Source organism: Haliaeetus leucocephalus, unplaced genomic scaffold (genome assembly GCF_000737465.1).
Source record: "Haliaeetus leucocephalus isolate CR32 unplaced genomic scaffold, Haliaeetus_leucocephalus-4.0 Scaffold924, whole genome shotgun sequence".
NCBI classification, from domain to species: domain Eukaryota; kingdom Metazoa; phylum Chordata; class Aves; order Accipitriformes; family Accipitridae; genus Haliaeetus; species Haliaeetus leucocephalus.
In genome coordinates this window covers 3,724,353-3,738,654 of record NW_010973360.1, presented here as the reverse complement: position 1 = coordinate 3,738,654, position 14,302 = coordinate 3,724,353, and positions in this window count along the sequence as shown.

Sequence of the window (14,302 nt, the reverse complement as noted above, 5' to 3'; positions counted from 1 at the left end):
TAATGGGGAACATAAATGGCTTAAAGTTATAACCACAAAAAACTGTTGAAACAGAAAAAGCTGACATAATCTTTTCACAAGAAATTCACTTAAGAGAACAAGATGCTATCAGCATAGGAACACCTTGGATAGGAGGGAGTCAGCAAAATAGCTTTGCACAAAACAAGAAAGTTCTTTCAAAATACTTGGTAATTTATATAACATCTGACAGAAAGTAGATTTTCTGACTGTTAAATATATTCAGAAAGAACAGTCTGGTTTTGGTTAACATATATGGACCTAATTCAAATAAAGCCTCATTCACAGTACAGGTTACTATTTAACAGCATGACAAATGTTCCCATGGAATACACAGCTTATGACCGACCTTCCTGGTCCGTCTACATACAAGTCTGCACATAATATGAGAGTCCAAAATAATGGGAAAAACTATACATTCTTTGGATGAGTTTCTGGCAGAGTTCTGATCTCCAGAAGAGGCAAGCACACTGATATGCAGTCAATGGGTTTTTTGTTGGCATTAAGTCTTAGAAACTGATTAATTCCTATGTTTAAGAGCTTCATGCCCCACTCAGCGAGCTCTTGCAATCTGTGACTCGGAGCTTTGCTTCCTCCTTTCTTTGCCCTCCCCTGCATACCTCCGTGAAGTCCCTACCTTTGCTGAAAATGTCCCTTTCCTCCACATAGTACAGGAGATGTCAGCACAGCTGAAGGCTCCATCATCCCGTATGCCTTGCCCCCTCCTCTGTTGCACAGGTAATTCGGGGATACTATCGGTTTGGTATATTAGCACAGCATTAGTGGTCTACAGGCTTCTCCCAGGGCCTAGGGTATGATTAAAGGCATGGAAGAGGGGGAGAGACAGAAATCCTTGCCAGTGCTCTTCCAGCGGAGGAGTTGTTAATGCTCCTGACTCCTTGAAATTAATCTGACAGGAAGAACTGGAAATAGCCGAGACAGATCTATCCTTGTGCAGTCTCGGGAAACACAGGAGCACACCGTAGCCTTCGCTGTCAAGCACGGTTTATTTAAACAGGACCACTTGTGTGAAGCAACACTCCTTCAAACTAGTAATCCTGCTGAAGTGAAATATCCCCCTCCTGGGAAAAAATATTCTACGCTAACAGTGGCAGCAAAATGAAGCCCAAAATCATTCCAGGAGGTATATTATCTCCAGCATAATCTCTGCGACATTTCAGCCCTGATTAAGAAGTGTCCGGAGAGGTGTTCAGAGATTCCCCCAGGTCACGGACCGAGGGTGCAACTCTGCCGGAGCCAAACCCAGCCGCGGCACCAAAACCTCCTCCTGGCTGCTGTGAGCTCCTGCCCCTGCGCCTGGCACGTCCCCTGCCCTGCGTCAGGCTGTTCTGGTGCCCGTGCTTGGCAGAAAGCTGCCCCAACACAGTAATGACGAGAAGTGACTCATTTTGTGCTGATTTAGTATTCTGAAACGGGACATGCCTGTGCAGCCAGAGGTGCAGATTCTGAGGATGGGCCAGAAAACTGCAAGACAAGGAGGGAAAAACAAAACAAAACACAAATCAAACAAAAGAGAGAAAAAAAGTTTTCTGTCCAGCATCTGCTTTCCTGTAGAATACTGTATTTTTCCCTCTGTATTATTTTCCTGAAGTATAATCACATACTACACAAGGAAATTATGTAGAAATTCTGCAAGGTGAATAATATGTTATACTATGGTGTGCATAATACCGTGAAATTTTGGGGAAGTAAAGCTCAACATATATGCATAAATTTCCATTTAACACTTAAAATGTCCTTGGTCATCCGACCAATAGAATTAATGTTTATGTACGCTCCTCCTTGCCACATTAAATAGATTTTTTTTGGTGTCTTCCTATTTAAACCACATTAATACATACAGAGAATAAAAAGAATTAGACTTTCCTAGAGTAAACTGTCCTTTTCTTATTTTCTGAAGTCATCTCACCTAAATAACTTTGCTCACAGCCTGGTAAGTAGAAGTTTTCTAGTCCTGGCATTAGCTGATAGTTTTTGCTAAGTAACATTAGATTCTAGTATTGTGTCCTGATAATATGTCAGGAGCAGTGACATTAATGGGCTACGATGCCCTTCAAATTCATTTTATAAATATTTTTAATAGCACTGAGGCAATTCTGCTGAGCCTTGGCTAATAAAATATTTCATTATTTCAGGATGTTACTGGTATTTTATTAGCTGGCCGAGTAAGCAACTTCAGGTTTAAAAAATGTTGGTCAGGAGCACTTTCAGCTAGTATTATCTTTTTCATGTCCATCCAACATAGTGACTGCTCTTTGAAGGGTAGAGGCCCTGCCAGAGCCTTTTAAGCACTGTATCTTGAATTCCAGCAAGTGCTACACCCACATTTTAAGCATCCTTAGGGGGCTGAGTCAGCAGCTCAGGCAGTACCAAATCCATCTTCCTTGCTTTCATGAATGTATTTTCTTGGGCCTCTTTCCTCACCTTGCACATTGGGAGTGGTGCCAGATGCCCCTCTGAACAGTCAAATTAGGTGATCTATGCTCCTCTGCAAGAGGTGAGCCCTTGCCAGACAAAACACCGACACCAAGACAGTAGTCATGTCTTTGAGGAAAAAGCGAGAAAATTCAGAGGAAGAATTAAGCTTTAAGAGCTGTTTTTTCTTAGTTTTAAACAAGATGCATGTCATGGGGTTTAGCTTAATTAAAAAGACTCCAGATACTCAAAATTAAGATGGCAATTTGATGTGGATGCACAGTGTTATTTCTACCCCTTTGAGTCAAGTATTTGACATCCACCCAAGATCACACTGAACAACCACTTACGCCGTTTACATACAAGCATGCAATCAGTGCAAACTCTGAAGAAGAGGGCTCAAGGCATAGATTTATCTCCTCTGTAAATTCTGTGCAGGGAAAATCTATCACAGCCTTGCCCACAAGGAGATACCACTGCATTCGAACACATCTAGCAATGGGAATACAAACATGCAGGTTATCAGTCCAGCACACCATTGCCTGATTTCAGGTCAGTGTTTTAAGTCACCACGGATGCTGACAGAGGCTCCTAATAAGCTGTTTATACAAAGCACAAACAAATTATTTGGGAGGAAAATTATAGTCTGTAAATTCCAGCTAGGGTTCAGACAAATAACTAACATTCCAGAAAATCAAATTTTACTTTGAGGAATGATTAGTTATGTTTGCTAATATTGTGGTTGTAAAAACCATCACAGCATTCCAATCATTCACACCCATATAATAGCTACCACAGATTTAAAAGTTCATTTTTGAGTTCTAAGAATTGCAAGATGGTAAATATTATAAAAATGTATTTATAAATACTCATTTAAATAAAAGCAATACATCCACTTCAGTGGAATTTCTAAACTGTTTTTTTTTCATTTCCTATGAGTAATCAGGTTAGCAAAATTTGTTTTGTGATGAACTTGACAGAAAGAAATCACGTCATGTGAATACCCATATAAAAAAAATACTAGCTATAAAAGTAATCAATCTTTAAAGTCATTTGTGGATTTAAGAGTCATCCTACTCGGGAAAGCTAATAGTACCACAATGTTTTTGCAGGGTGAAAATGTAAAAAATGGTTCCTGAAAAGCTAAAAAGTGAAACATATTCTTAAACTTTAATTGAAGGGATTTTTTAATTACAAAGTGGTTTGGGTTTTGTTTTGGTTTGGGGTTTTTTTTTTAATTCTTCTTGTGCAGGAATGATTATCTGAACACCATCACACCTTTACCTAAACCTTCTTTAAATTTACTGCCTATTCAGGGATGGATCTCATCAATGTGTACCTATACTTGAAGGGAGGGTGTACCAAAGACAGAGCCAGGTTCTTTTCAGTGGTGCCCAGTGACAGGACCAGAGGCAACGGGCAGAAACTGAAACACCGGAGGCTCCCTCAGAAGGTAAGGAAACTTTTTTTTGCTGTGAGGGCAACTGAGCACTAGGAGAGGTTACCCAGGGATGTTGTAGAGTCTGCACCTTTGGAGATATTCAGGGCCTTGGGAAACCTGCTCTGGGTGGCCCTACTTGAGCAGGGGGGGACCAAATGATCTCCAGATGTCCTTTCCAACCTCAACCATTCTGTCATTCATTGTTAATTATTTTAAAGCAACAAACACACAGAGAGTAAGAGAAAAAGTGATTTACTTCTGCTCTGGGTCTAAAGGTGCACTATGAGGTCAACTTCCAAAGGGCTACTCTTTTCATCTGGGAGTTAGCATCACTACACCTACCCATATGTCAACTCATGCTAACATACTGGCTTTTGCTTAGCACATATGGAGCGGGGAGTTAAGTCTGTGCCAGGTGAGCAGTTGGCACAGATCTGCTTTTGGTTAGGTCCTTTCTGAATTAGGGACCAAAAGGGTCATTTTGCTGGTGTGAATCACAATTGTGCTCTAGTATGCTCCTGAATTGACATAACTTTCCACATTTCTGTATCACTTTGCCAATATGAGATTCATACTTAAATGGTATAATAAATCTACACCTAATAGCCTTGCAATTACAGAAGGGAGAAATGTTCTTCTAACACTGAAATATTATTATTATTATCTTCACAGCTTTCTAGGCATATGTATACTCTATTCACTAGTAAAATTCTCTACCTTCTAGCAGGAGATGAACAGCTGCTCCACACATACAATTCTTTTAGAAAAAGGAACTAAAGAATAACATATGCAGTCATGACTACTGAGGTAGGTCCAAACATAAGACTATAAGCCTCTACAGTTAACTAGACTTGTCCAGGATGCAGAAAGATATACTTCCAAGGCTTCAATCCAGCAAATTGAGTCAATCAACAGATTCTTGCAGTAGTCCATTGTAATAATGGATGCTCAATAGAAGAGATTTCAGCATCAGAAGTTCAAGCAGCAGAACAGGAACATATTGTTGCCCCAAAGGTTTTAAGGAACAACATATATGGAACAAAGTGGTTCTAAATTTTGAATTTAGAAGCATATTAGAAAGGCTGATTTCTTAGTCTTTAAAAACCAGAAGCATAATAAGATGTGTTTCTGCCAGCAAAACCTTAGTAACAAAGAAGAAAGATATCTCCATTATAAGTTTCAGTAGTGAGCCATGAAAATGAAAGGTTCAGTGAAATATTCCTAGGTCAAGGCTGTACGTTACTTTCTGAGGACAAAGCATGATGCTGAAATCCTGTGCGTCAGTTGATCATTCAGAGTAAAGGATTTAGTAGATGAACTCTGATCCAGTGCCACACCTTTCAGAAGGTGACTGACCTTGTTTCACTGCAATTTCATTTCATCATCAATGCTAGCCATGCCATTTATTAAGCCTGATAACAACATAAAGACTTACAATGAAACAGCATTTTTAAGCATACACTAATACCAGAGCCCCAACACATTTGTTTTAATAAATGAATTAAATTATTTTAACTCATTTGTTGAAATATAACTTTTGGCCAAGATGCTGACAGTTGTCTAAAATGGGAAATGATTTACCTAAATCCATATGTGGAATATCCTAAACTAGCAACCTTTGGAAAAATGAGACTGAAAACCAGCTTTGAATGTTATAAAATATGGGACAAATAAACAAGAAATATTACATTGCTACGCACAGAATTCACTGATTATTTTAACTGTTTTATATTCCTAGTCTCTGCATAAAATAAACAAAGAGGCCAAAATCCCTAAAACAAGTTTATTAACTTAAAATATAAAGAATTAAACAGGGTGGTTTTACAGATAAAATGATTAAAAAATGGAAAAGCAGTAAAGTCCTTGTAAATCTGTTACACTGATTTAATAGAAAAGAATTTGAATCAAGGAATAAGGTGCAGAAAGAAATTCTTTACAATAATTTAGAGTATCAAATTAGAATGAAATATTAGCTTTATAAAAAAAACTTCTTAGATATTAAATAAGAAAACACCATATCCACTCACTTACACGTACACCCTGCAATTGTGATGAAGGGCAGCTTACCTTGACGGATTCAAGTAACCTCCTTCTCTCCCAAAAACCTCAGTAACAAGGATTACCTCTACCTTCCATCAGGAACAAGCCTCACGCACATCAATAAACCCTTGCTACACAGAGTTTTCAAGTCACGGAGGGGGACTGGGGCTCAGCAGACATCGTGGCAACGCAAAGACAGAGAGAGGGAGAGTCACCAGGGCCACTGGCAAGGTAGTACGTGGGTCCCTGGGGCAGCTGAGGGGGCATTCCCTAGGGTCCAAACCAGACAGAGCAAGGGGAGCCCAGCCACAAGTGAGGAGGCATTAAAAGAATGGAGACAGCTGGTGCTTATTCTTGGTAATCAGCTCCAGCAAGTTGGACTGAATCACTTCCAGCCCAGCTTTGTTAAGAGGATGTCAACAGGAATGACTGCAAGGAGACAACTTTCTGGATTTAACATGAAGTCTTATTCTGGTTTTCCTTTTTTTTCTTTTCTTTTTATTTTAAAGTGATGCAAACAAGCACTTAATGAAATTTAGTTTCAGAAAGGACTTAACCCTCATTGAAACAAGTGGTAATCAGCACCTGATTCTTACTCTGCCTTGGCATTTTTTTTTAATTCCATGTGCAAAAAATGCCTTCAAAAATCTGGTCCTAAATGAATAAACATAACATTCTGTTGTTTTAACTATATGCCATTCTGCTTCCCTTAAAGCTACTCTGGAGCAAACTTTCTCTGTTTTCCTTGAGGAGCTCAAACCTTCTGGATTCCCCAAACACAGAGAACACAAAAGTCCTCCTGAGCCCTGCGCAGCCTAAATCCACGCTGAAACTCTCCATACAACCCTTGCCTGTGAACAATAAAAATCAAGCAAGAGGAAGGAAGAATGGTTCTGTGGTTGAGGTGTTTGGGAAGAAAAATAAACAAAAGGAACTCTCAAGGTATACATTTGTGTCCTTACAGAGGAATACCTGGTCTCAGGAGAAGACAGTTATTCTGGAGACAGAAACAACCCATTTTCATCTTATTCTTGAGCAAGTTACGTTATGCTCTGTCAGAACAGACACATTGTGCAGATGGGACCGAGACTGGTCACAGAGCTATCTGCTGCCTCTCTCTCCTTCTTCATGTGGTAGACTCACAGGAGTCTGCCATCTCTAGATATCTCTATCAGATTGCTCTGCGTATTATATCTCTCTGCTTTGCTCGTCCCTAAACTAGTTATAGTCTTTTATATTCGAGTATCATTTCTTTTGTAAGCTTCCTAGTTTTACCGGACCGGCTGTAACATTTCATATCATCTAGGAAAGCTGCTTGATTCAGACTCTCTTACCACGTCATGCTTAAGATTATTTGGAATAAAGGTCTTGTTTCATATTCACTTTATTTTCAATTAAGCAAAACTATAGGTAGAGAGTTAGAAGTGAACTACCTTCCAACTCAGTCAACAATGAATTGAAAAAAAAACATATTTCCCAAACTTCTTAACAAAATTATGTCACTCCTTGTTACAGATGTACTAGGATAACGGATGTTACTAAGTACTAGGATATGGCCTTAGATACAAGAATATGGCTTGGGTTGTCATTTGATATGCACTAAAACAGAATACACCTAAATATGTGTTCTGGAGTCTTGGGTATTTGTTCTTAGATTACTTTGCGATCAGCTCGGTATTTTTGATGCAAATGAGTTTGCACCAACATTTACCCTTTCCAGCCTTAAACTAAACAGCAGAACTCATGAGAACAGAAACAAAAACTTTGCAAATGTTAAAGGAATAAAGCATCTGGCAGAGACTTTTAACATGCTTGAGAAGAACATATCCCACTGGACATCACCATTTTGTTGTTGGAAAAAAATTATTATTATTAATCCTTCTTCTAAGACATTTCATAGATTGTAGACACACCTATTCTTTTAGTAGAGAAGAATTAAGACCTGTTCCAATATACAGTTAAATATCATATAATTTAACAAGAGGTGAAGCCATGTCAACCCAGATTATATTGTCTTTATCCCTTTACAGACAAGTTCCTCCAAGTAGACATTTCTCTCCTTCACATGAGAGCAGAAATCAAATTCCTTTCATCTGCTACTTCCTATTATTCTCCTCAACACCCTGACTTGTGGTCTCTGTGATCCACACCAGTGGGCAGTACACAGCTAGAGAAGGTGGGAGGGATTCAATAGTGCACCCGTTTCAGACTCCACAGAACATTCCTTGAAAAGACAACATTGCATAGATTTACCCGTTGGTGCAATAGGCCCTTCTCCTCTTGGACCAGATTTCTGGACAAGAGTATTTTCAGCTCAAAAGAATATTTGGTGGAAAAAAGAAAAAAAATTCTCAAAATATCTTAAACCTGTTATTTAGAGGCAGATAAAAGATTTAAAAGATGTGAAATTGTATGCAAAATGAATTTTTAATTAAGTCACAGACAGAAGAACTGCAGATGTTAAAAGATGAATTATAACTGCTAGAATAGCCAGGGTAAAATCCAGATATTCAGCTCTAGACTCTTGAAGCTATCATACACTATAACTCCAGCCCTGACAAAGTCCTGGCAAGCTACCACCTAGAATGAGGAATAAGCAAGGAAACTGGGGCTGTGCATTAGTGCAGAAGGAAAAAGAAAGAGTGGGGACATGTGACGGGAATGAAGGCAAGAATTGAGTATCTACTTATGATGGAGAGAGTCAACATAGTGACCACAAGAGCACAGCAAACTATAAAAATGAATTATGCTGACATCTGCAAGAGTTCTCCAGTCCTTTATAGACATAAATTGAAGTTTCCTGAAATACTAATGGGAAAGTACTAGAAGTGAAAGGAGAGGCAAGATGGATTTTTTTTTTTTTTTGACTATCACTATTAATCATCTGTGAAGCGGTTGATTATTTTCTATTTCATAAATACTATAAACATCATTGGCAGACCAAAAAAAGTTTAGCCAAAACTAAAGGAGAAGAAAACTCTGGCTTACCTCTATCAAGGGAGCACATTATTATACAGTAGGTTTGCTTTTGCACAGGTTTGGCAAATTGTGAAGTCTGACAGCAATTTTCCTTAGACTGTGATGGCCAAGGGACTTTTGAATGCATTGGCCAGCAACCCAAAGTGACCCTTGTATTTAGTATGAGTGAAATAGAAAATGAATTATAAATACCTTAGTTCTTGTTAACCCATCCACAGAATTAGCTGAAGTTTTTTTTTTCCCTTCCTGTCTGTCAGGAGGCCGAAACCTGAAATGTTTTGTCCTTTTGGGCCAGAGACGAATATTGCATAAGATATGACACCTCTGACTGTTTTATGGAAGAGGCCAGCTCTATGCCCATCAACTTACTCACCAGAAACCAGCTGGACTGGAGAGGAAACAGGACAGTTAAGGCTTTGCCTGGAGCAGGTACCCAAGGTGACAGTGATGTGTGGAGCATCCCCCAGTGGTGGCCAGATTTGGGTCCGCTGGCAGCGCTGCATCCCTGACACCCATCCGCAGGACACAGCTGTGCGATACTGAATCCAATTGACACCTCGGTACTCCCTGGTTGAGAGATTTATTTGAGAATTATACATCTGAAGCGAGCAGCACTATACTTTCATTAGCAGGCAAGCTTCTGACATTTCCTGAAATGCAAAGGACAAAATACAGGGTAAATGTACTGGGGTTTAGAGAAAATCCAGTGTGAGATACAGCTGAATTGTTAGCCAGCTACATCTCCTTTGCATTCTGCTTTTCTAAGATAAACAAATACTGTTAATGTAGCCACCACAAAAACTTGAAATTTGGTTTTAATTCTCAGATCTTGGAGAACTACCATTATTATTATTATTACCATGATAACAACACTGGTCAAAGACTTTAGTAACTGTGGCCTGATTTTGCCCACAGTGTTACAGACCATAAAAGAAAGGACCAGAATCATGAAAATTACTTCATGCACATCAGTAGACCTGTAAATACCGCTCCTAATGGCACATGTACAGGAAGGTTGTAAGAGGCAGGATTAAGTGACAGTACAGCATGCATAATGGAGAAAAAGGAGACAGTTACAAGAAGGGCAGGACACACTTTTTCTTGGTAAGCTCTGATTTTAATTAATTCACATGGACAAGAAATATTAATTATTAACAGGTCAGTTGCCATATCATAGTCTTTTTGTATCTTCCACGGAAGTTGTGTCCCAGATGATTCCTCAAACATGATTTAAAGACTAAGTAACACTTTTGGAAATCTATTTGGAGAAATTTTCTTTTAAGTTGCTTTAGAATTACTAAATCTGTCCATTTGCGTATGCCAAAAGTCACCAAAGCTTCACTTCATAACACTGGGTGGAAGAGGTATTTGAAGGCCATCCAGGAACTAGAGCCACCGAGTAAGGGCTCAGTAATCAGCACACAATCAGGGGGTTCAGACTTCATTGCCTTTTAATTAGTGAGAGAACAGGTTTGTGAATAGATATTCCTGGGAAGCAGGAGAAATGGCAGGAACCCATGGAATGAATCTGTTCATCTATAGTTTAAAAAGCGTGAACAACTCATTTATTTCGGGGGCTGTGTCAAACTGTTACTATTCCTTTTCTTTATACATTCAAACTATACATACATATATTTTGGGGGGGGAGAGGAAGGAAAAAAATGGAAAGCAAATATATTTTACGTGCATAATTCATAATAAGGTCCTAATTCTGCAAACATTTATGCATGTAAGTAGTGCACACTGTTGGACTGGGACTAGAGTTGGCTAAAATATTTGAATGTATTTTAAATACAATTTGGGATGAAGAGAGTACTGGGAAACATAACGGTTTGAAAGCTTCTATTTCAAAGAAAAGAACAGGATTTTTCATAATATTTTAACCAAAATTGTTATCAAGACATCTATCAAAGTACTTACTGACTTTTACTTTTCCTGATAGTAATTACATGTGTGATTAAGCTTACTGAAATTACAGTTAATTTTGGATCTTACCATATTTCAAAAGGAATTCAGAACTATCACTAAGGTTTTGTGCTTCAGAAGTTCTAGAGGGAGTAATTCATGTAACCAAAATGCTTGTAATTTACAAGTTTTCAAGATAAGAATCAAAAATTGAAATCAGTGGAAAAAAAGACCACTATGATACAAAGGTACAAAACTGAAAAGCTGTATTTCCTTCTTGTAAAGGAAACCCTTTTTTATAGTGTTGAGAGTATCACTGATGATAATTTCACTCTTAATTCTGACATGATTATCTTGCATATTGTGAAAAAAATTGGTCAACATGGGTTGAAGAAGCAGCTTGTGATCATCCTAAAAGTACTGCAAAGTTAAAATATTGCATTAATCCATCAAATTATCACCAGTTCTGCTAGAACATTTATGGAAAATAGTAATATCTGATTTCAGGTAAAATGCAACTAAACATTTTTGACAATTGTGTTTAGGAGCTCTGAAGTTGCAAAGAGCTCAGTTCACTTTTTGAGAACGATGACATTTTAATGCTCATCTGAAATTCCCCTAATGAACAAAGAAGAAGGTTGGTTTCACACCAAGTCTCTGGTGATAACTCAGCTGAAACTACTGGTGCTGACTCTTCTGACTGGAGAAAATCAGGATCACTCCCAGAGGCCAAATCTGCCTAGAACTAGCACAGAGGGTTGGCATTTGGCACCTGCGCTTATTGTGAAGTGTCAGAACTGTACAGCACATGCTGATAGTGGCCATCTGCTACGTACATCGATATCCCAGTGAAGGTCGGTGTGGGGGACAGCCCTGGTTTTCAGCCCTGTGATTTGAGTGACAGAACTAGATTCGTCGTCTGTGCCTCTCCAGAGCGTAAGAAGTTTTTATGCTGTGAAATTGGATGTAACTTCTGTTCACTTCCTCTTCTGCTCTGTGTGTGGAGACATCTTGGTATGTACTGGTCTGTTTGCATCAAACAAGAAAAACAGTATTTTGAGTATGCACTGAGAATAAAAATTCTCTATACTGTTAAACTCATATTTAGTGCTTTGCTGGGTATCAGTCACATCACTGTGGAATGAAAAGTTCCTAATATAAGCAGCCTATCATACGTTTTTTTCCAATCGTGCAGGGGTATTTTGAACCTTTATAATTATTAGTCTTGTTTTCCCATTCAGGCCCCTCACATATCTTTATTCTTAACAGCATTGAACGCTGTGATGAAGAAGAACCACTTTTAAATTTGTTTTCTGCTTTATAATTTCTATCATTCTACCCTTCCAGTAAAAATATTGATTCTTTCAATCTTTTTCTTAAGAAAATGAAAGGATCAAGGAAAATATGTTTCCTTTTATTATTTAAAAGTACTATTTTTACTTCATCCTACATTTTATGACTTTATATTTAAATACAATCTATAAAGAAATGAGGTAGAGTGAAGTAACAAGTAGCAATCTCTAATTCTAGATATAGTACAAACTCTCAGTATGACTTTATAATTTTACTGTTTTCCCATCTGTGATAGAGGATCAATATTGGGTTCCTAGCGTTGGACTTCTAGCATTCGATATCCTGTCATGTGCAAAAGGGGACACACCAAATCTATGAAGCCAAGAATTCACTGCATGTGCAATTTGCGTTTAAAGCAGCTAATAGTCCTAACTGGAAAGAAAAGCCTCATTAATAATCTAAATGAAATCATTATATGAGAAAATCTGCTCCTAGCATACCACTTTTGCCTGGTGTCACACTCACCCCCAGGTGCCCTCCTGGCCACAAGGTCGACAGCATCAGCCTTCCTCCAGGGTGGGTGCCAGGGGTTTACAGCAAACCGCCGCCATCCCAAGGGCATCTCCAGATGGGTGCGTCTGCTGTGACGGGTCCCTGCCTCCTCATTCTTGGGCTTTCTTGGGTTTGTCTGCCCAGAAATACTGCCAGGCATGTGTGGGCTGCGTATTAAAAATAAAAATAAAAATTCCCCTCGTGAAATGGAAGACAAGCTGAGCACTGGAGCAGAGAAAATTAAAGATATTTCTCTCGAATGAAATAAATAAATAAACCATACATTGCCAAGAAACCTAGAGGTCTTTGGGACACTGCGATAGAGCTACCCCAAGGAGTCATGGGTTTGTCCTCATGTCTATATTAAAGTTAAAAGCAAGCTTTCAGACTCTGACTTTGTATTTACCCCTCTGGCTGTTTCATTCTCCTGATTCTCTTAATAACATTGAACAGCTATGGCTGGATTCAAATTTAGGGATAACCATCTATAGACTTCATATTCAGAGGAGCAGAAAAAGATTTCAGTATTTTTGCTGGGCTCATAAGTCACATCCTCTCCAGAACAGAGGATCAAAGCACACCTTTACCTTGAATAACGAAAATCATGTCACCTGTAATAAAGGACTTTTCCTGTGAGTTTTCTCCTTACAAAAATGAAAGAAAAAGTATCTTACACTTTGCAAGACTTACAAAGTAATGATAACCTCATGGCATATTATCAAATAGTCATCAGAAGTGTTCCCACAGTGTTAGCACTGGATTAAAATGGATTTCTAACAGATTCTCCAATTTAACAGGTCAGATTAATTTAGTAGAATAAGTGTTTCATGGCTTCCAGTATCCTTGTAGGAACTTTCTACTTTCGTTAATTGCTGCATTAATTGCTGAATGGAAAAGACTCATTCTTAAATAGGCTCTTTTGCATTATCAAAAATATTCATTAACATTAATTTTCATAGCAAGTGAATTTCAAAAGTTCCATTTCTGAGAAATGAAATTTTAAATTCCCATGTCTATTTGCTACTGGTGTTCTTGGGGGCATCAATCCAGGAGGGAAATTGAAAAAAGAGATACCATTGACTTACATTATCAATCTAACTGAGCAGCATAGAATGCATACTGAATTTCAAGTGCTACATGGGTTTTTAATCTGGAAAATGAAATAACCTAGTAGGCTAAAGGTATTCTAGAAGTGATTCTAGAGAATACTGTTCAACTTTTGGATGTTGCCTTGTTCGTTAACAAATGATTGCTCTTCCCCTAAAGCATGAATGCAACTTTCAGCTTATCTACAACCACAAGCCATTCTTTTTTGTTAATTTTAGCAGAGATACTATTTTAATTCTATTTTGAGCTAAGAATTTACTATTCCTAAAAAAGTAAGAGGAACAGCACTTTGTGTGATCAAAAAGTTAATCTGTTGGTGTCTTGTCATTGACAGTTGTTACTCATGGCTACCTAGGGAAGAATATGAGGACAAGAGAAGGGCAATACAGCCACCAAATATTCTCTTATCCCCTGAAAAGACTTGATAGTACTTTGGTTGTTTTTAATGACCCTCAACTGAGTTTTTCCCTTCATGAAATTGTCAGGTTGGTTTCAAACCTATGTTGGCTCTTAATGCTCACAGCATTCTGA